The 23,720-nt window shown below is 42.2% G+C and overlaps 1 long non-coding RNA gene across 1 annotated transcript in view; it reads right to left on the reverse strand.

Moving 5' to 3' along the window:
- Positions 1-6,562, reverse strand: part of LOC148221984 (uncharacterized) — a 32,849-nt gene extending 26,287 nt beyond the window's left edge. The window contains exon 1 of the long non-coding RNA XR_015806989.1: positions 6,497-6,562. This is a non-coding gene — a long non-coding RNA (uncharacterized LOC148221984). The remainder of the gene's footprint in view (positions 1-6,496) is intronic.
- Positions 6,563-23,720: the final 17,158 nt, after the last annotated feature.

Raw genomic sequence — 23,720 nt, forward strand, 5'->3', positions numbered from 1 at the left:
CCATGCAGCTGTGATGTTTGCATGCATAATATGAAATGTATTGCCCATAAAACTTTTTTTTCTCTTATATAATTTGTTGTGCCTGCATACTGGTGTATATTTTTATTCAATCTTTTACATACAAATTAGCTTTATTGAATAAATGTTGCCATTGTCCATTCTCCACACCATATTTTAGCTCTCTAACTTTAGTGAGTTTATGATTTGTCTTAGATTCTATTACAGTAACATGTCTATTGGTTTTTAAATCTCTTGCACTGACACTGGGTAAGATTAAGGACATGGTTAAATTCTTTATAGTTTCAGAGTTTTTTTAAAATTTCACATTTCCATGCAATTGGATGATTAGTGTCACAAATAAAACCCAAGACATCATGGCTAGGTAGGTCTGAGCTTGTGGCAAATTTCCACACAGTTTTAGTGAGAGGACTGAAATACTGTATAGGAATTTTCATCTCGTTTTATTGTTTTTCCTCTTACTTTACAAGTCCTTTTCCTTTTGTTTTACAAGTGTAAATCCAAGCTGGGAGTCAGTGTGTGGCTGGCCATATTTGAAGATTTTCTGAGTAAGCCAACTTCTTTTCCTCTTGGAAGGCAGAGGATGTTGGTATATATATGAAACATTAATGCCAAGGCAGTGTGGATTTGAACAGACTCATCAGGTCCTATTATTGACAGAAACTAATTACACAGCCCAGTCTCAGGGCTAACACATGCACAAAAAATGTAACTATAACAAGAGAGGTCTGCGAACATTGACAATAAAATTAAAAACTGCAGGTTCTAACCTTCCTCTTCCTTAAAACAACAGGAGATTTTCCTTTTGGTGGGACAGGTTGTAACAGTATCCATAAACCAGCACCAGGTCTGAAAAGTGATGGAGATTACTCTGTTGTCTGGCTGGTAGACCTCAGGATGAGACTGGAGCAAACTGAGGTTGAATGGACATGATAGAGTCCTCATGTACTATTGGGGTCAATCCAATATCATGCTGGGGGCCAGGTCACATCTTCAGAGAGGACAAGCATTGTGCTATTTTCAAGTGTCCTATGCTAGAAGCTCCTAGCCTTCATAGACCACTTTCAGGATCTTTGTATCATCAGGATTTAAATATAAAGTTAATTAAAATGTGATTCATAGGAGATTTCCTAATGTAGAAAGTTTTTGGTATTTTTAATAGTGTCATAGTGACTACAATCATACTTGTATGTGCAAGCACATGAATTTGTGTTCTGTGTGTACCTCAGGTTTTAATGGGAGATTTGTAATAGTCAAAATGTTAATTATTACAGGAAAATCCAAGACTAAGGCAAGTGAAAGACTTTCAAACTGCCTTTTCAATAAGGTAATGAACACACATTTTTCCTTTTTAATTTTTGATACAGTAAATAGATGATGTAACCATCCCTTTTACTGAAGCACTGGGGATATTTCTCAGCTTATAAAAAGATCCTTGTGGCTATTTGGCTCCATTTCATTTGTGCTCTCTTCTGAGCACAGAAATGCTCTCCATGCTAAAGGTGGTTGTTGAACTCCTCGTGCTCTATAGCCTTTCCTAAAAAGCTTTCCATTATAAGGTCAAGAGAGAGGACATCAGATAAAAAATGGATCACAGCCCCTACATTCTCAGGTAATTCAGTGTATTAAGGAAATAAAGGAATTTCCATGGGAGTGAAATGGGAAGTAAATACCCAATGAAACTCATGGCAGGACTCCCACTGCCTCAAATGGTGTGAGAGCCTGACCATAACTCAGGTACAACTAAATTACTGCTTCTGTTCCAGGGATGGTTAGTGAGGTTAGTTATTACTAGCACAGTAATAGAGAGGAATTAAGGGACAGGGAAGATGTTCCAGGGTGAGAGGAAATAGCAGAATGAGTGAGTCCTTCTCCCTCGACCAGGGAGTGAACAAACAACACAAGGGCTGGAACCTGATTCCTGACTGCTGCTGATGGAGATGGGAAAATAAATCAACTCCAGCAACAAGGTGAAGGTGAGTTTCTCCTTATGCCTCCTCAGAGCATGAGAGAGCCATGACCTGAACTGCAGCAAGGGTGGCTTGTGTCTGCTTCCTGTGTGAATGCTAATTTTGTCAAAGCAATATTGGGTGGTTTTTGGGTGCTGAGCTTGGTTTTGTTTCTTTTGTGCCTTAGCTTCAAAAATAAGGGCACTACATTAAACACCTATAGGTTGGATTCAGGTCTTTAAAATGAAACAAACTGCATTTAAGAGCTTTGCTTAAAAAAGGAAATATAGATGCTAATTTCCTCTTATTTTATATCACCCCTCTTGCTGCACTATCTGCATTTCTTCCAGTAGCACTTTTAAGTGTTGTGGCTAACATCTGATATGTGTTTCATTCTTCCTCTCATGCAATATTTCAAAACCAACAGTAAATTCTTTGCATAATGTATGGGCTGCTTTTCTTGAGAAAAATTGTGCTATGCTTCAGGGACCAGGCTCTTCCTCCACTCAGAAATACAGCCCTGCTTGCAAACCTGAGCTGCTGCTCCCTGGTGAAGTGTTTCATGTCTATAAATGTGGGAGTGTTTTACGAGGTCCACACTTAGCCTATGATCCAGACTGCTCCCCAGCTGCTTCTTTTGCTGTCTTTCCTAGAGATAAAGGTGTGTCTGAAGCCCTTGCAGGTAGATCTTAGTGGGCTGAGAGGTTGCTTAACTTGGTTAGCATCGACTGCAGGGAGCTCAGGGAAATCTTTACTGAGAATACTTTCCCTGGAAATCTGCTGGGAATATAATTAGGTAGCAAGTCCAGGGTGAGTTGCATGCTGCTACAGTCAGCCTAGTTTAACTGAATAGGTTATCTTAAGTGAGTGTAACCCCAGCTTTCGCACTGATGCAGCAATGCAAGGAGAGTCCAACCACATATAGGGCAGTCAGGGGTGTGGGGCTGCGGGAGCATCCCAAGGATTCCTGCACTTGGCTGTATTGTAAGAGGAGAATGACATTGAAATTACTCCTACAGAAATGACAGATGCTGGGAGGATGCTTATTTGCAGTGTGAATGTAACCGTATTTTGGAGCTGGCAAATGATGTTAGGTCAAATACTCCAGGGGTCAGGCCTAATTAAGATGTTGGTATCGGATTCCAAAATAATTATGCAGGGAAAGTGAGGTCTGTATCGTTATGTGGGAGTTGTTGCATTCAAATGTAATGCACATAGGTTCATGTAGTTGAGGGAGACGTGATCCATGATTCAAGTGCTGTTCTGGAGTCAGGTGCAGCTACTCAGCCTACAGCCCAGAGTAGCAAAGAGGCCAAGAAGCCTTGGTCACTCAGAGCTACAAAAGCCAATTGAACAGTGACTTGTTTTTTGGGAAACAGTGGTGTGCCAGAGGATATTCCACAACCCGTTGGCTGCCTTGTTCATTGTAAATAATTCACTCGGAATTGTATCTGTACACTGGGGGCACTCCGCAGCTACCCTACTGATAATCCCCAGAACACAGTGGCCACTGCATCCTCCCAGCACCAAAACCACCACAGATTATTGAAACACCTTCTATGTGTCCTTACCTAGACTTGTCTAGGTCCTTATCTGCTTACAGCAGATACTTACACTGTGGCAATGCTACTTCTGTTATACAATTCCACCAAATATTTCATGTTGAGCCATAACCCAGTTTTTCTGAGAAGCAGCATTTAATAGTTATTCTTGCTCCTATGGACACTTGTGGCCAATTCCACTGAACTCATGAGTAGATCTCAACTGGAATTGCTTAAAACAAGGGGCAGATAGCCAAGATATAATTTATAAGTGTCTCCAAGGATGTGAAAGGCTGCTACAGAAATTATTTGTATGTTTTTTTTACCCTTATGTCAAGAGGAAACAGGTTCATACTGAAGGACAGCCAGCTTGGACATTAGGGAACAGCTTTACTAATGTTGAAGGTAAGAAAAAGTGGGAATAGTGCTAAAACAAGACATCACCCTTCCCAATGCAGGGCATTTTAAAACGCTTAAATTTTAAATTGGGTTAGACAAACATCTGGGAATATAACCCTGTGACAGCCATGGAAACAGTCTTTCTATTCCAACACTTCTTCCTGGTCTGTAGCTTTCCCTGCTGCAGTCCTACAAGCCCCACATTCTTACATGAATTTCTCATAGCTCATCTTTATATAAAAATAACAAGGGTTTAAAAGGGCAATTGTGTAAGGGTCTTGCCTACAGACTGTGGTACAGAATGAGAACTTCTGAAACTGCCATTGTACAAGGGACTGCTCAAATCCTAATGACATCTCAGTTAAGCCAATAAATTTCTCCTCAGGCCAGTCAAGTTTTGGAGTTACTGAATAACTTATTTATACTCTCTGTGCTTCAGAGTTTCCTGGAAGAGAAGACAGCTACGTACAAATGGAGAGCAGCACACCATGTCCTAGTTTCACAGAGGCAGCCCATGTCACTGAGTGTGCTGTCCCCATTGGTTTTCATCAGGGCATTTGAATGACCCAGTTTCCCCATGCTTTGCTATTATCTTCCCTTGCTTATGGGAACTGGTGATATATAAAGTCATCCTTCTTTGAAGAATGTCAACTTCTAAGACTTCAGGACAGGTAGTAGAAATTGCTGATAGAGAAAAGCATCCAAAAAACCACAGTTTCTGGACTATGTGATGCAGGTTTCTGTATATAAGCTGCTTGGCTCATGTCCATGGCATGTTGCACAGAGTTCACTGTTTTGCAGGAAAAACAGTGAGTGAACAAAAAAAGGGTTTGGGGAGGTGGCAGCCAAAATAAAGACATGGGTAACAACAGAGATTGTCACCATTGCATCTTCAGACCTCATCTAATACAAGGAAAAAATCTTGATACTAACACTGCACAATAAATGTAATATAATCAGATACTATTACAATCTAGATCTGCGTGAAATTCAAATCTTTTTGACTGAAGTTCACTTCATATATGCCTCTAAATAAAATTAATGTGTTCCCTACTTCCCCTTCCCCCTTACTCCTGTATCTGCACGAATAACAGGCTTAATCACTCCAGTATCAAGATAGCCTTTTTACAGCAATACAAATGTTCTTTCGTGTATAATTTGTACATGCTTCACTCATCTATTATCATTGTTCTTTCTAAATGAGTAAATGAAAATGTTGCACCAAGGGCCCCATCTTCACAGCTTACCAAATGTAATTCCTGACAGCAACATGAAGTTGTTTAGCATATTTTTCCTGTTAATAACCTGCCAATTACAGTAATTTAGTTCTTAGTTTCCAAAGACCAAAAGATATATGATGATTTCTAGTGCCCTCCCAATTAATCTCTCAGGTTATTATTTTGGTATGTCTGAGAAAACAGAAAAAAAGAGGAGGACTCAGTTGTTTAAAGGTAATATCAATGAAATTTCCTTTCAAATATTCAGAAGTTTTTCTTATCTGAGACTCAAAATGTGATTTTGTGTTTATACAATCTCCCTTGCATGAGCACATTCATAGGTATAAAACAACTAAAAACAGCATCAGAGATATCTGTATCATATGAATGTGAGTCATCTTGAAAAACTATGAAATAAAACTTTGCAAAAGCTCTTAGAAGCATCTGCCAGCAATGAAGGACTTTTTTATACTCTCAGTAACTTCTGTTTGTTGTTCAAATGTTTCCAAAACTCAGGTGATTACACAGCACTTTATTAAAGTCAGTGGGAAATACTGCAAGAGAGAAGGGGAAAGAATAGTTAAAGAAATGTTTATAGCTGCTGAGAAAGATTGAGAAGTATTATGTTTAGAAGCAATTATGTTTTGAGCAACTCTTCACATACACTGCTTTCTGTTCAGATCTCAGCTTTTCTTATTAAACAGAATTTGCATGAAAACAGAATCACTGTTTCTTAAAGAATTTGTCTGCTCTTCCTGTTTATTTCTCATCTGCTCCTGACATCATCATTTTCCTGATACAACCAAACAATTTCTGAGGCAAGTCAGGCTGATTTTTAATTGAGGAGTAAGCAATAGAGAGTATCTTGGGAATTAAAGGTCCTACTTCCAGTTCAAGTATCTCAGTAAGTAAATGTGGGGAACAAATTGTTTGATTTAGGGAGGAGTTGAAGGAAATAACTGAGGTAGATAGAGCCTTTCAGTTATCTTGCTTTGGATGATGACTTTTCCTGTCCTACTTGGAAGCAGTTCAAGAATCTGTCCCATGTTTTCTGATCTATTTTCTTTCAAGAATACATTCACAGACTCTGTGAACAGATTTTGCAAATTTTGTCTTGCATAGTTGCAGCTCAGTTAAAAAACCCACCAAAACTCCCCCCAAAAATCTAAATCCTCAAACCCCAACAAACAAAAAAGGCAAGAGAGATTTCATCCTTCCCACACTGTGGGATTTGCAATTTTAAGAACCTGGGCTGAGCCTCCTGTTGTCTGCAGGAGGACAGAGGCAGGCAGCAAGTGGTTAGACCCCAAATGTAATATTTATTGGACATTCAGGAGTCAGGTTTGGTGAAGAAATTTCCATAAATACTTACATTAAAGTCTGTTCCAGCTTCTGCAAACACCTGGAGTCAGCTGTTTCAGTGTTTTTGTCACTGGACTCTGTAATGAAAATGAATTTACTCCTGTGGAAGCATGGTTAGGTCAATGCTAAGCTGTTTCTTAAATTCCACCTTCCTTCAAGCTATGTTCAGAGCACAAAAGCACAGGTAGTGCCATCACCATGATGAAGCAGCTGCCTCATGCCCCTCTCAGGTGAATGCATCACCCAGGACCTTAATCAGCTGAACCCAAGCAGCCCCTGTGCCTAAAGAGCTGCCCCCTAAAGAACTGGTAGCCAGCAGAGCAGTTTGCTGGCCCTGTTGACTTAGTGCAAGATCAACATAGGTAAGTGGTGGCTGGATCCACAGTCCTAAGGCACAAGCACTGTGAGTTAGGGTTGCTTAGCCTGGAGAAGGGAAAGCTCCAGTAAGACCTTAGAGCCCCTTCTGGCACCTGAAGGAGAGCAGGAGAAGGACTTTAGGCAAGAGCCTGGAGTGATGGGCCATGGGGTCTTCTCACTGCCAGAGAGTATGGTTAGATTAGATCTTAGGAGGAAATCCTTGACTGTGAGGGTGGTGAGGCCCTCGCACAGGCTGCCTGGAGAGGCTGTGTACTCCTCATTTCTGGAAGTGTTCAAGGCCAAGTTCACTATGACTTGGATTAACCTTGACTAGTGGAAGGTGTCCCTGCCCATGGCAAAAGGTGGAAGGAGATGAGCTTTAAGGACCCTTCCAAACTAAACTAAAATTTGACAATTAACACCAGGACAATCTTATACAATCCAGTGTCTACAGCAAGGCATGCCCTTGGCAGAGAAATTGCGACTTTTTTCTTTGAGGAAAAAAATCCAAGTGAGCTTCTTTGGGGACTTATTCAAATATGGAGCACATTACTAAGCTGTTGCACATCTTTGATGTTGATGCATGGCCAACTCCTCCCCAGTGCAAAGCCTCAGGCAAGGGCTCCAACAAGAGAGGTTCTCTCAATGCTCGGAAAGCTAAATTGAAACTAGGTTCTTGAAGTTATTAAACTTTAAGAAGGTTCAAGTACATGTGCTACCTAGGTACTTTTTGATAAGTATACTGTTAATAGCACTTTAAAAATCCCAACTCAAGATCGGCAGTATAGGTATTTTTCAAGATACTTTTGACTATTATGAGATTAATGGATACAGAGCAGTTTGAAACTAGTACGTTAATTTTAATCACTTATCTCCGTTTGTATTAATGAGAGAGAAATGGGCAAATCCTACAGAAAGACATGAGAATATATATACCTGAGCTGGTTTTGTATAATCGATTTTTGGTGAGGAGGGAAGGAGCCAACCACAGAAGAGATTTTTCTGAGAGGAGCTGTTAAGAACTTCCTCCGTGCCTGACAAAACCAATCAGTGACTAGTTTTGAAGACTGACACCCAGTTAAACCACTTAAGAGTTAAATATGCCTCAGTGGAAACACATTTTAAGCATGGGCAAGCCTGGGTAAAACTCTTGCTTTCTGGCCCTTTGCAGAGAGAAGTTCTTCCCCCTCCTGGCCCAGTGGCCGGGTGGGGAAGGGGACGCCGCAGGCCCCGGCCTAGGCTGAGCCGGGCTGCAGCTGCTAACATCTTACCAACATTAAACCCTGCTCCGCTGCCAGCCCGGGCCCAGCTGGGGTCCCCTGGGCCCTGGGAGCAGCTACAGGCCGGGCCAGGCCCCAGCGGCTGCTGGGCAGGGGGAGGCAAGGCCATCAGTTCCGTGGCTGGAATTGAATGCACCAGGAGCCGGAAAACAGTCATGCAGCCAGAACAGCTGCCGCCATTCTGGCCTGGGCCCCTGAGATCCTGGCACAGCCCCCCAGCACAGCCTGAAATATATCACCACGAGTGCTCCTGCCATAGCCCAGCAGAAAGCACATGGCCATCCACAGGCCCAAGCAGAGATATTAACTCTTACTGCACACTTGAGACTTGCAGACCTTCAATTCTCTCATGAGTGAGAGAAAAGGACAGAGTGAAGACACATAGACAAACAACATGAAGACACAAAGGTCAGTAAAGAAGGAGTCAAGTCCCAGATGGGAGGAGAATGAGGAGATACCTTAGGCTGAAATTCTTTTGTAGGCCATGGTGATGGACTGTGATACACTGAAATATCCCTGTAAATCGTTGAAAAGCATGGGGGAATGGAGTATTCAAACTGTAGACATGAGCAAAGTCATCCGGGTTGAAGCAGGCAAATGTTGAAACAGTTGTGATGCAATGAGAAGCTTGAACGGAGAGAGACAAGAGTGATGAAGACCCTTTGCCCCCAGGGAAGAAGAAGAAAACCTCTGTTCCCAGAGATGAAGATGATCTCGGATTAATAGAACCTTTGCTTTTGAACAGCTTGTCCTTAAAATAATACCCCGTAGGTTTGAAGGCTGAAAGGTATGGGATGAACTCTAATACTGCAAACAGCCTTTCCTGGGCAGCTGATCACTGAGACATTGAAGCCACGAGAAAACTGTTTTCTTGTGGAGAAGTCTGCATGGCATGGCAAGAGAGACTCCTTAAGTGAACTGGAGAAAGACTGTTTTTAGAGGTGGTAAACTGACTGAAAGTCCTAAGTTTTGTCTCTTTGTGTTTTCAGTGGGAAAGAAAAGAGTGTGTGGAGGAGGAAAAGTGTTCTGAAGGTTTATTCTGATTTCTTATTATTTTTCTTTTGGTTCTGTAAATATTAAAACAATTTAAAGAATATTCTTTCTACTCTATAAAGTTTTAGCCTGCTTTGCTCTCCTCCTATGTCATATCTCACAGCAGAAAATAAGTAAATAGTGGGTGCAGGGGCATTTGGAAAGCATTAGACCCACTACAATACCTTATATACCTTCAAGGCATAGGCAGTGCTTGCGCATTTTGGGTTCCAAAATTCTTGCTAAGCACAGAAAAATTGACAATGGATTTTTTCAGATAGATGTAGTCACACACTGGGTAGGGCAGTGATATCAGTAACTGTGGCAGTGCCACAGTCTATTAGGTTAAGCAGATTCTGAAGTACACCTGGCAAATGAAATAATTGTATTTGTTCCCGCTGAAGGCCTTCCTATGTGGATATTGGGAGAGTACTGGGGTATGTTTCCTGTGCTTTTACTGTGAGTCCAGTTTTATGATCATGTCATGGGTTTTTTCACCCACTTAAGTGTTTGATTGATGCTGAATGACTCCGATCAATTCAAGTGCCTTTAATATAAATTTTATTTCTTTTTATAGTTTATAGACTTGAGACTCAGGGCTTTGTGCTATTTCCTTGCTGGCCTTGAAGCTAGTAGGTACTCTTCTTTTCTAGGCTGACCTCTCTCCCTTGCTCTCTCTGTAAGTCATTTCCATAGCCCCAGGCTGGAAAAGCGTGACAAGGGGCTGCCCTGGAACTGGTGTCAGGATATTAAATGCAACAAGGAAAGAACTTTGTATGGGAGTGACATCCATCTGAATCTGACCAGGGGCACCACCTCACTGCCCATCCATGTTAGGTCTGTACTTTATCTGCCTGAGGACCAGAACCCTGTATTAACCACTGCTAATGATGCACCTAGAGTAGGGCAGGCTGAGAGCTGCTGCCATCCTGCTGGCTTTGAGCTTACTTATCAGACCGCCCTGAGGTGATTTAACACGATGGGATGGGATGAGCACTCATCACTAGGAAGCTTGCAAATGTTTGTAGTTATTATTAGGAAATGTTCAACACTCTTATCAACCTGATTGATATGAAGTCTTGCTTAGGCAGAAAGCTGATTTTTCCCCAAGTGACTCCAACAGAATAGCCATTTAGTTTGAACTTAAAAGGCGTGCAAATTAGTGATGATCCCTGTAACCAATGAACAAAGGATTGGTGCACCTTCAAGTGTTTGTAGTGATGGGAGAAACCCCCAAATGAGGATGTATGCTATGAGAGGGTGATGCTTTTTTATCCTATAGGTAGGACCACAGCAGAGTCTGCATGGACATGTGCTCCATCCCACACCAGACTGTGCCATTGGTCCAAAGCAAAGCTTGCTGACACTGCCCTATTCATACTTAAGATATGTGTATCCTAAAAGGACAAGATCATTCTATAACTGTGAGCAGAAGAACCAAATAAAAAGCTAGGCTGGCTTTACCAGTGCACTGACACAGATGTGTCATTCAGGACCAGGCTTGTATTTGTGTGATGTTGAGCTGCCCCTGACACCTTGGGTCAAAGCTATTTCCCATGCTTCTGTACTGCCTTCCATGGCACCATGAAGATGTGCCCTTGCTGACCTAACAGAGTGATAAAGAAATCTGCTCTCTTTTTAATACCATTCTGAGAAAAAATGGCTGCTTTTCAGAAATAAAATGGTTTCTGTTCAAGGTTTACCCAGTACAAATGCACTAGTGATGCAGCTGAAGCTGTGCTCTGGGGCTCTGCACAATGCAGAGTTTCTGACCTAAAGAAGAGCTTGTGTGCCCAAAAGCATTTTTGTTCTTTAGGTGTATTCATTGGTTTAATAAAAGCACATAGAGCTTCATGCAAACCTTGCTGTCCAACCCATGAATTAAACTCTTGTGTTCAAAAGTACTTGAATTGACCTTAAAACCCTTGAAAACCTGTTAATTTTAGGCAGACTGAAGAAGATATATATATAACCAGGGTGGATCACTTCACTTGTACATAGGCAAACAGAACTGTAATATAATCAAAGGACAAAAATGAGCTCTAAGTAGAAGCAATAGAGAGCCACAATGACAGTTATTCAACACCACTTTTTAATCATGGGACACCACATGCCATGATTATTTATGTATTAGTTGATGCCACAATAAAGTCACCCTCACTAAATATACACTTTGTATTTTGACAGCACTTCATAAACATTAATGAATTAAGCTGAAGTAAACACTTCTCTAAGATCAACCTTTCCTGAATGGAGTTGCAAAGGCAGATTAAAGGCAATGAGGAGCACACTGCAGTTCAAGCACATAAATCCACTCATCACCTGTTCAGAACTTGAGGAGAATGAAATTTGGACCTTCTGTATGCTGTAGACCCATTAACGAAGTATCAGAAGTTACTTTTATGTGCCTTGTAACTTGAACATTACACTAATGTAGGGTAAGAAGGGTCAGGATAAAAATATGATTCAAAAGAACCTTGCAAATCTCAGTAATTTTTGACTTAAAGAAATAGAAAAAATCTGTGCTTATATGCTTGGGAAAAAAAAAAAAAAGGTAGTTTTCCCCAGGTGAATCTTGTATCTCATTGGTTAGTTGACAAAGTCCAGGTGATGTCACCTTCAGGGTGTATATTCGTGTAAAAATAATCCAAGGTGTGAACCAGTGCAGCGCACAAGCAATTGATGTGAATGTTGTGGCGATGGTCAGCAGAGTGTGGCAAAACAGGGGTTTTTGATTTCTGTAAGGAAGGTATGCAGAACTGTTTGCTGACTATGTGTGTTTTGGCAACAACTGATTTTTGGGTGACCCATGTTCTCAGCAAAAGCAGTGTTTTCTTTGCCTGAAGCTGTGGTCCCAGTCTGTGCCCTGGGGCTGCTCCCACCCATGGACAGAGCCAGGGACCACCAGGCTGGCTGTAGGAAGTGCAGAGTACTCACAAGCCAACTTTTTAAAGATCCTTCACACAAAAGTGCAACTTGTCTGAGTTTGGGACAAGCAAAACTCAAATATCTGAAAGTTTTTCTGCTGAACATGCAGGAACTCCTGAAAGCAGACCAAATTCCCTGCAAAATGCAGACAAAAAAACTTTCTTAGCATCTGAATGATCCCTTTGGGAGAGCTGGCCAAGTCAGACAGTAACATCCAGCAAATATTTATTATCCGTGCTTGCTTTACTAATGAGCCTGAGTATCATATTTAAATCCTTGTAGCTGTGTCTCATATATTGATTGCTGTGAAAATAAAATATTTCCATTCAGCAATTGGTGTATATCACAGGCAGCTTGTCTGTGCTCCCAAAATGCCTTTTCCTGTTTTTAGTGTATTATGGGCCTTTGAATGGTCACTGTGATGGATAAGATGGTGGAGGCCATCAGAGGGCAACATTACAAACCAAGAATGCTACAGCTATTGGAGGGTAATTGAGATACTGTGTATTTATACAGGTCTGCCTCAGAAATATTCCTTTAGCAAAAGCTACATTTGATTAAGGACTTTCTTCCTCAGAACATGGCAAAGTCAAATTCAAAGAGCAAGAGGAAAGAAATAGAAAGGGAAGCTGGAAAAATAATATGAGTCATTTCCAGTATAGCCCAGCTAGTACTGGCAATATTGTTTGGAAGCAGATGAATGAGACTTCCTCTTGGAGGCAGGAATTTTTAGTGATGTGACTCATTTTCTTTTCATCAAATTGATCAAGAAACATTTTGGGTAAGGTTCTCCTTTCTTGGTGTGTTTTGCTGTTTTTTTGAGCTGAATTGAGAGGAACAAATTATTATTTGTAGAATTACGTAGGTCGGTAGGCCGTAAGTAAAATCAACAGGCTCAAAGCTATGCTGAAGTTGTATTTGGGAAGCTGTGCTTGGTCCCTCTACCCTATACAGGGACTGGGACTGCAACTGCCATGAGGAAGGCAAAAGGATTTTAGAGTGAAAACACCCAGCCAGCCTAGGAGATAATTGTACTTTTCACTTCCAGCCTCTGGGAATACTCCTAAATGAGATAGAGGAAACAGCATTTGAGGTTATGAAGAGGCTCACAGGGAAGATGTGCTTCTAAATTAATTGTTGGTTCTGAGAATACAGGCTGTCTTTGTGTGCAGGAATTTTTATGTCCAGCTGCCTCATTGTCACAGTAACTTACTATAGTTTTATGTCTGTGTTGTGCTGCAAATGGACTGCCCATAATCCCCTTTTTATAGACTTAAACTGGTGGGTGATAAATGCCTATGGATTCAGCACAGCATGTTCCTCTTGGTGGTGGGGGCACAGTGTGAGCAATTCCTGGGCAAGCTGAAAACACCCCTCATGCCTGTATTTTAAACTCCCCTCTATTCCAATCTGACTTTAAATAGGTCCTGGTGCTGACATTTCTGTGAAATACAGTAGTGTGTTTACTTCTGGAAAGATCACCACCAGCTTTCCTAGCCGCATTATTCTGTATGCACACCGTGCTAATCTAGTTAACATCCCCTCTGGAACCTAGAAGTTAACATTGGACAAGATTCGAAGTCTTTTTTTGAAGATTTTGGTAGCTTAGGTACTTGCTGAGACAGGCGGGATGAATTCTAGAAACGGCCCTCTCAAACATTCAGTGAAATAACTATTACAATTTCACATTACCTATACACACAAGCCAGTTAATTTGTTTTCAGTGAAAATTTGTACAAGTGAATTATTCACCCATCTGCAATATTTATCTTTAAAATGACTAGACAATTCAGCTCTGTGTGGAGATGTGCTTCCACATGAATTCATAAATTCATGATCACTGGCAGGACATTTTCTGCAGCAGCTGATAATCTATTTATTCTCCCTTTTCTTCTCTCCAAGGGTTAGCCTAGACCCTCCTGCTTTGACATGAATGACAAGCAAACAACTTTTATAGGATTTAATACTATAAATTTGTGGATGAGGATCATGGAATCTTGATTTGTCTGATGCTGCTGGTGGTGCACTATTGAGGTGGCAATTTGTACTTGTTGCTCTACCACCTTCAGGAGTCCTAATGCAGATGGGTTTTTTGGTAGTCCAGGCAAGATGTTTAACTGCTTAATGCTCTTTGCCTCTACAGCAGCTATTTCCAAAGCCTATCTAAGTCCCTTTGGGTCTTTGTAATAGAAGCTCCAGAGGAAGTCTATGCCAAAAATACATGGAGCCTCTAGGCTGGTCACAATAGGATGTTTTTGCCACTCCTTCCCAGTCAGGCTCACATCAGCTTTTAACAGAGTCAAGTGCTGCAATCTCCCTGTCACCCCAGCAATGGAAAAAAGTTCTGCCCCCACATGTCTCAGTGGCATTAGGGTACACAGTACACCAGTATCAACTAACGCTTCATATTCATGGGGCTCTGATGTGCCAGGCCATCAGATCCACACCACCCAAAAGACTCGGTTTTCCTGTGCCTCTCCCTGGCTAGAGGCAGGGCCCCTCTAGCCTTGGTTATCATTTTTTTTCCTAGGCATGCATGCTAGAGGGTCCTTCAAGAGAATCCAACAGATCACCCTCCCTTCTGTAATAATTGGCAACTTGGTCATGGGAGGTTGAAAGTTTCACTTTAGTGTAACTCCGTCAGTTAATGTTTCCCTCCTTGAGTTGACGTACCCGTGCTGCCAGGACAGAAGTGGGTTTCCCATCCCACTTTCTCATGTCTTCCCCATGGTCATACAAAAAGAACCACAGGTTAGCTTATGGGGTGTACCCTCTCTCTCTAGCTGGGGAATGTTGGGCCTTGACCTTGGTGCCTGTGACTCACACAGGTGCCTTGTGGGAACTGTTTCTCCGCACCTTTTCCCTTTTGTCCCTCATTTCCTCTTTGAGTTCCTTAATGACAGGAGAGACATGAGCTTGCATCGGGCCATTGATCATACTCTCAAAATTTCTAAGCTTGTTAGCAACAGAACCCACCGTCTCTCGGTTGTTACCAGCATCAATCATTGCAATAAAGGTGATATATTGAGATGGCCCTAGATTTGACAGATTTTACAACATCTGCCCACTGTACCTGACCTTGTTTGGGTTATTATCATGCTGCCTGTTCCTCCCAAGAAGTACCTTCAATACTTCCAGCTGCCACTTCTCTCTGCTGTTGGATCTCTTCCTCAAGGGTCTTCTAGTGCATTCTATGATGGTGCTCTTGCATCCTCTCTCTGTGGACAAACCTCTCTATTACACTTATTAAAAGCCGCTTTTAGAGGGAAAGGGACCCCAGCTCCTTTACAAATACCTGATCCACACCTGAGTCCTGGGTCAAGGGTCTCAAATTCCTTGCCTCAGCACCATCCAGTTGCACACCTGTACCCATAAGGTCCCAGACCCAAACTAACCAGGTTGTGTAAGCCTCACAGCCTCATCATACAATGTCTTTTTGCAGGTTATGGAGACTTTCATACAACCGGGACTCGGTGATGATCTCAACCTCTGGCTCCCCTGCTGGTTGCGAGGGCCTTCCTTTCTTACCCTTATTAACTGGGTGCTCTGATTTCACCTTCAACTTCTTCATTTCCACAGGGGTGACTGCTGCTGGCTGTGACTGCCCTTGTGGTATAGTTGGAACCTGGACAGATGTAACATCTGTGGGTTCCACTGCTGCACTATTAGACTCTCCCTCTTTAAGGCACGGGGAGGGTTTCTCACTAGCTGGGGAAAGGTACTCCTTCAGCATCTGGCCCATCTCGCATATCTTCTTCACCAAAACCCCCACCCAATTCGGGTGGTTCATTTCTGAGTTGGGCTGTGGGGCTGGGTCAGGCTCTGGAGCAGCATCCCTAGTTCCCATGGCAGTGTCAGGCTCTGTGGCAGCATCCTTATTCTCTGGTTTAGGTATCAGGGTGGTATCTAAGTCAATCTTCCTTTATTTCTGTATGCTAAATAGAACAGGCATATCAGGAACACCAGCCACTGTACGATATGATTAGCATTTTGAGAAGATTTGACTGGTGAAAGCTGGGTGAAGGGTTGGGAGAAAATTTTCCCTGGTGTCATTTCCTCACAGTAGGTATCATTATTAAAGTAACACCAAAACCATACAGTTAGTGTGTGATAGCCATGAATCCATGTACCCGCCTTCCAAAGGAAGTTAAAAATCCATTAATTTTTCACTTTATTAACCCATAAAGCAAACTAGGTAACAGCCACAGTAGCCTTAGTTATAAGACTTATGTTTAGATAAGGATCTGCAAATAGAAATATAGCTATGACGATGTGCCACCCAAACCAGGGTAAGCTAGACCACATGGTGCCATCTAATGAAGTTTCTATATCCAGCACACAAAAAATTAGGTTACTCAAGAACTGTTATTCTTTTTTCTCTTGATGCCCTCATGCCCCATGTTGGGTGCCAAAATCTGTCTTGAAAGACAGATGTCTGCTAAGGAAGGCAGGAACCTCTCTTCAAATGGCAGATGTAAACCCCGTCCCTTCGAATTATAATAGTTTTGAAATTAAGGGGCTCTCAGGCAAAGATATGGGAATAGGAATAATAGTTCTTTATTAGGAAAATTAAAATAAAAATTCAGTACTACGAAACAACAAAACACTGACAGAGTCAGAATACAACCTGACACCCTGTCAGTCAGGGTGTTTGTAGCAGTCCAATTAAATGGTGGCTGCAGTCCTGCTGGAGTGACAGATGTGGTTCAGTTGAAGCAATGGTCCTGTAGAAGGGTGCAATTTTCCTCTGAAGATCCAGTGATGATATAGAAGGGTCTGGTTTTCCTCTAGAATCCAGTGGAAAAAGGCTGCTCTGATGCTCCAAATCTCAGATTTTATCTAGGTAGGAAATGCTTGGCTCCTGCCCCTGGCTGGAGCATCTCCCAATGGGATGATGTAATTTTATCAGTCATGCAGTGGGATTCAATGGCCCATTAACAGAAGCCCCCTCTCTGGAGGAAGAATGGGTTGTGGAAAAGATAAAGAACACTGCCCCACCTGTTTTCAACAAATGGTGATAGAATACCTACTTTGGTTACAACCTTCTTTGCAAACAAAATTCTGAGCTAAGTGAGAAATTCAAAATGCAAATGTAGAGCTTTTGCTATTATTAATGGTCAGTTCTGAGCCTTCTAGCAGAGAGAATACTTTTGAGAGGCAGTGTTTCTTTCTGTTCAGAGATGCTCAGAGCTCCCACACACTAGGGCAGCACAAAGAGGAAACAGAGGGACATAAAATCACTGTTTTAGAGAATTCTACCAATATTGCCTTTACTGGGATTGCCCCAGGGCTGGCACTGCCCCTAGCAGAGAAGCAACTAGAATTCCTTTGTGCTTAGATGGCCAATGCTTTTCCTGGTGGAAAAATGGGAAGAGTAGTACTAGCAATTCATAGTTGCCTAATGTAATGATTCAGAAAGTTGTTTCAAGAGCTTTACCTTAAGAGAGTCTCAATTTTAAAGAGCAGTAAGGATCTTTTAAAAATGCCTTTTCTGTGTGGTCATTAATAAAGCCATTCTTTGCCACAGATGATGAGCTTGAGGGACTCCCTCACATGAACCTGGAGATTTGGGGCTTGATCTCAACTTGTACAAACTAAAGCAGTTCCAGCCAACTAAGCAATAATTTTCACAGCCTTAGGAAATAGTCCTGAATATCCACGGTTTTGAAGAGCAAATTTGCTGAAGCATTTACTTAAGACATGCATCCTGCGGATATCTCCACATTTACTGAAGTGCTGAGGACTGAGTAACGCACTGAACTGTGCTGAGTGAGGAACAGCTTTTACCAGCAGTTAGTAATTCCTACACTGACACTTGTGTCTAATTGCTGGCATGCAGCATACAAAGAACTGCACATGAATTTCTCTCCAAAGAGTCTCTTTCTTCAAATATTGTCTTCATCCATCTGCTGAAAAAATGAGAAAAGCAGGCTTCTCTGAGACAAAAGTATTTTTTTCATCAGGAAGGAAAGGTTGGATTTGCCCAGCTTTAAATTATTCTGAAATGACTCACAGATTTTACCTTGAATGTGAAGTGGTTTGCTGCATTAAAGAGACTTATGAAGAAAGCAGCTAACACACTGTAACCTATTTCCACCAATTTTAGGATTTAAGTTCTGCTAATGCCTATGTATCCTTTGTTAATGTTTACATGGAAAATAGAGTTTTACACTTGAACTTTAGTATCTAAAAGTGAGAACAGTGCAGCTACAGTTGTAGTTATGCAGCAGAAATGATCATACCCACTCTGACTCTGACTGTTAAGTATCCAAAAAATAAGCTATTAGAGAGTAGATAAGTCAACTCCTGTGACAGGAGAGATTCGCCTAGTAAAGGGAGAGTCAAATCAAAATTATCCTGGATCAACTGGGTCAACTACACACCAGATTTCTAACCTGTGCAATTTTGTTATCTGAGCTGCATTCTCTCCTGTGCCCCTGTCCATGATGTTCTAATTAGAAGGATTACTAACAGAGCAGTGTGACATTGCTAACAGGGACATTGAAGTTGTAGTTGAAGACAAAAATTAGCTTTGAGGTTTCCTGAGTCCTAAAGATTTTATGATAATTTTCCATTTCTGCATAGGCATATTTGCATTTAGCAAGACAGTATAGCTCTAATCATCTGTCAGGTGTTGCCAATCTGCTGTCAGATGTCTGATGGCTAGAGCCATCAGCTTAGAGAGTTTTTAATATTACTGTGCCCGTCGTCTTTAATGGGCATCTGGAAGCTGACTCCTGGGGACTACTTATATCCATGAGCATATTCCAGAGCAAAAAGGGCATCAAGGCGTCAGTCTGACCTTATGAACCTCCCAGATCAAGTCTGCAAAATGCCATAGGCAAACCAGGCAGCAGTATCTGACTGTTAATGCCTTGCAAAGCATTCCTTACCTCCCACTCTTGTTTTTCCATTTTCCTTTGATCTGATCTGCTCAAGCACAATGCATGGTGTAACCCTTGATTTTGCCCACAATTAGAGCCATCTATAGGTACTTTCAACAGATATCATTTGTATGAACACCTCTTCATTTGGCTACTACTATTGGAAAAAAAGGAGCAAATAAAAAATAACTTTGAAGCATAAATTCTCTGTATGTCCCCTCCTCTCAGCCAGGTTGTGTTTTCATTTACAGAGGCCGGCACAAGGCTCTTGCTCCTTTGTTTTCTTGCTGTGTTGAAATGCAGGTTCTATTATAATGGGGCTTTGAGCAACCTAGGCTAGTGGAAGGTGTCTCTGCCCATGGCAAGGGGCTTGGAAGTAGATGAGCTTTAAAATCCCTTGCAACCCAAACCATTCTAGGATTCTACTAATATCGAGCAATTAAAAACATGGCACCCTTATAACCTGTCTTTCATTTATTTTTCAGACGGGAGTGTTTTTTAGCACTGTGCAGTGTCCCTCCTCCTTATAGCTATCACCTTCCAAATTCACAGTGTCACAAATGCCACAAATCTCTTTTGCTTTTTCAAACTATCCCTATTATTGTCTCAGCCCCATCTCTTGGTCGATTTACACATTACCTCACCCAGCAAGCCTTGCTGGAGGTTCATTTTCATAAGGCAGCAGCAGACCTCAGTGCTCCACTTCTTTAATACATCATAGATTTATCTCATTGCAACCCAACTGTGCCTTGAGCAAGAACACCTTCTACTAGACCAGGTTGCTCCAAGCCTCATCCAACCTGGCCTTGAACACTTCTAGGGATGGAGGATCCATATCTTCTGTGGGCAACCTGTGCCAGGGCCTCACCATCCTCACAGGGAAGAATTTCTTCCTAATATTTGATCTAACGCTACCCTCCCTGATCTTAAAGCAAGTCCCCATTCTCCAATTATTGCATGCCTTTGTAGACCTATGTATATCTATACCTCTGGCTTGACACCACATGTGCCAGTGGCTCCTGGCACGCCTCATGTCCAGTAGCTTCACTTTCACCTCCTCCAGCTTTCTAGCTTTGTTTCCTTTGAAAGTTCATTTACTCTGACGGGGGCTTTTCCTTCTGCCCCATCCCTCTCCAGCCTCACAAAAGTCTCTTGATCTTTGGGTGCAACCTGCACTTCTTCAGACAACAGACAGCCAAGCTGTTTCCTTATCTCTCCTCCACCGGCCTCCTCTCTACTGCTACAGCAGCATGGTGTCTGCTGCCCCCTTTTTGTGGCTGTAGTCCTCTTGATTTAAAGACACAAAATCCTGCCTCACTGCTCAGTGTGTTTTCAGATCATGCAAAAATTCATGCCAACTCACAGTTTCCCCTCCTTGAACACTCAGTTCCTCCTGAGCAAACTATGACTAGGTCTGTCACAGCCCAGACCTCATTTGTTAGCCAGTTCCTTTTCCAACTGATTATTTCACCTGCCTTGCTGTTTTAACAGCTCTATTGAAGTTCATGTAATTCCTGTTTCTAGTCTCAGTCTTGCTCCCTCCTTCTGTCCCTTTCTCAGAAATAGAAATCAAACATTAATATTGGTTAGCATTTAATGCCAGGCACAAAGGAAAATCTGCTTTCATGTGATATGAGCTATTAATAAAAATTAATGAGGGCAAAGGAGAAGGTTTCAGGCATGATGGTCAGCCCAACTTTCCTCCTCCTCAAACACAGGAGACAGGCGTTTGGACTTTCAGCTGCATTGAAATTTGGATTTGACTTTTAAATCCAGATTTGGAAAAGTCAAGGGACTTATTACACAAAAGAATTGACTGAGAGACCTCAGATGCTTTTATCCTCTGTATACATAGGATTCTTTCTCAAATACCAGTGCTCTGAATTTTAACATCAATCATTCTATCAAAGTTGGACAGGTTAACCACTTCCAAATGCCTTGCCTCATTTAGCCAGGCATTTATTAATGTTCGGCTATGTGTTCCCCAGGAAAGTACAGTCAGATTTTTAATGGTGCTTAGAAAGCAGAAACTGAGCTCTACTAGTCAAAGGAGTTTTGACAGATGAGTGCCTGCTGTGGTTCAGGTAGACATGGGCTTGCTGGACTCTGCTTGTCAGGAAATTCTCACTTATAACTCAAAACACTGAAAGTGCCTTCTTATTGTTCCCCTATTAGCTTGAGAACATGGGGAGGGACAAAATAAAGAATTCAGGTGTAAAGAAAATAACCAGAAAGTTAAATGCAATTAAATCTGTTTATTTCAAAATAAATCATATTGCTTTGGCCTCCTTATAACCTGTTGGGTGTTAGGTTTCTTTTCTTTTGTTCATTTTTACCTATAGAATTTTCCCCATAGGTTGCTAAGAAATACTGACTACTGGGCACTTATGGATACTTAACAAAACGAAGAAGTGGCTAAGCCCAGGGGGAAGGAGGGCATCTGGTTGCATTTTCTCTGATCTGGGTAGTTTGTCTCTGAGGGACAGAGATACTGTGGGATTTTGGGGCAGGTAAAGAACAGGGGCTGGGGCAGCTGCTAGCGCTCTCTCTCTCGGCTTTTTGAAGGAGGACGGTTGCTGCCGCCAGAGTACCCAGAGCTGTTTCAACTGCCATGAGGTGAGCCTTTGCTTGTAAGAGGAGCCATTGAGCTGGGATTTTATTAGCACCCACATCACTAAAAGAGGGACCTATCCCCATCTGCTCGGGTGCCCGGGATCCTGAGCTCACGTCTCCCTGCCCTGCTGGTAGCCGAGCTGCCGCTGTCCCGCCCCCGCTGCTTCTTCAGCAGTGCTCGAAGTTTTCACCACACTGTAGCCCCACACCTCCCTCCCTCCCCCACCCCCCGAGACATCCAGTCGTTCCAGTCACAGCTCCGGAGTTTCTGATACATCTCGTCTACCACCCCGGGATTTTTTTGCTCATTCCTGCTGGCCCAGCTTGCTATTTCCATGAGTCCCACTGGGGCACCGGGATCAGCTGCCCCGGGAGGTTTATGAAGCAAGGACTCTTTTCCATCCCTCCCCGAGCCCGCACCACAACGCCCTCTGCAGCCGAGGGGAAATCATCGTACCTGCTCTGCCCACTGGGAGCCACCAGCGCTCCCTGCTGGCTGTGATGGTAGCTGCACTAAAGGGAAAGCACCTGCAGCCGAGAGTACTGTTACTGGGTTATGGGTCTGTGTGATGTTAATGCCATAGTTATTATTGTTTGTTTGCCTTGCTATACATACTAGTAAAGAACTGTTATTCCCATCCTCATATTTTTGCCTGAGAGCACCTTGATTTCAAAATTATAATAATTCGGTGGGAGGGGGTTACATTCTCCATTCCAAGAGGGTTTACATTCTCAGTTCCAAGGGAGGCTCCTGCCTTCCCTAGCAGACACCTGTCTTTCAAATCAAGATGTAACCAAAGCAGAGAGATCACATCTCAGCTTAGAAAGACAAGCAACCTCACTGTCTGCTGTGTAAAGGGAATCCAGAGATAAAGCTAAGAGAAAATTGAAAGGCAGGAAAAATGGAAGAGGAATACAGGATGAGAAGAGCAGAGGACCCAAAGAGAGGACAAAGAACACAAACATAATGAGAATTGCATCTATAAAATAAAAATATCTAAGACTACTCTGTTGCAAAATTAGTTTTTTTCTGGGTAGACTGTGGAGCAGCTCCACCAGTAATACCCAGCTAGTCTGGCTTGTGTTGGTTTGAAAGCAAAACCAGTGCGAGACTCCGAGTCAGTAATACAATTTAATAGGAAAAAAGAGAAAAAATAAAATACATGCAATAATACAAAAGAAAAACCACCGACAGAGTCAGAATACAACCTGACACCCTGTCAGTCAGGGGGTTGGTAGCAGTCCGTATAAATGGTGGCTGCAGTCCTCCTGGATGACAGATGTGGTTCAGTTGAAGCAGTAGTCCTGTAGAAGGTGCAGTTTTCCTCTGAAGGTCCAGCAATGATGTGGAAAAGGTCCAGCTTTCCTCTGGGATCCAGTGGAAAGGGCTACTTTTGCGTCTCAAACCCCAGTTTTTTATCTGGGTAGGAAATACTTGGCTCCTCCCCCTGGCTGGAGCATCTCCCAATGGGATGATGTAATTTTATCAGTCATGCAGTGGGATTCAATGGCCCATTAACAGAATATATCTTCTGGAGGAAGGATGGGTTGTGAAAAGATAACGATGATCATCCCCCTGATTTTATCAGATGGCACATCAGCAGAGGATATCTCCCACAGAGATAAGGATCACCACCCCTCCAACATTTCAACAGATTGTGATAGAATACACATTTTTGCATTGTACCCCAGGACATGGCTGCACAAAGGCATTGCTGAATGCACTCCTGGTGCATTGAGTTTGATGCTCTCCTGGTTTACACCTAGCTTTGATGTGGTTTATGCTGGTGTGTGTGAGAGACGTACTCTGAGAGCAATCGTCAACTGATAATAGTATATAAGAAAAACAGGACTCAAAAGATTATGAGACCTGCCTGATCTGAAGGTCTATCATCATACTTCAATTATCAGATCCTGCTAGGAAAAAAAGCTACTCCTGGCTCTTTTTTTATCATGAACTTTGAAGAAGCTTCAGTGTTTACCAATATTTGTTGATTGATCTTCAAGTTAAGTGTAGCCCCTGATAGATTTATGAGTTGCTGAAAGAAAATGAAGATGAGTTGTGTTTCTACCACACTATAGAGTAGTTGGAGACACTGAAGTCCTCTAAATCATTATTGCTTATTAGGGAAACTTTTGT

Source organism: Sturnus vulgaris, chromosome 15 (genome assembly GCF_052056855.1).
Source record: "Sturnus vulgaris isolate bStuVul1 chromosome 15, bStuVul1.hap1, whole genome shotgun sequence".
Taxonomy (NCBI): Eukaryota; Metazoa; Chordata; class Aves; order Passeriformes; family Sturnidae; genus Sturnus; species Sturnus vulgaris.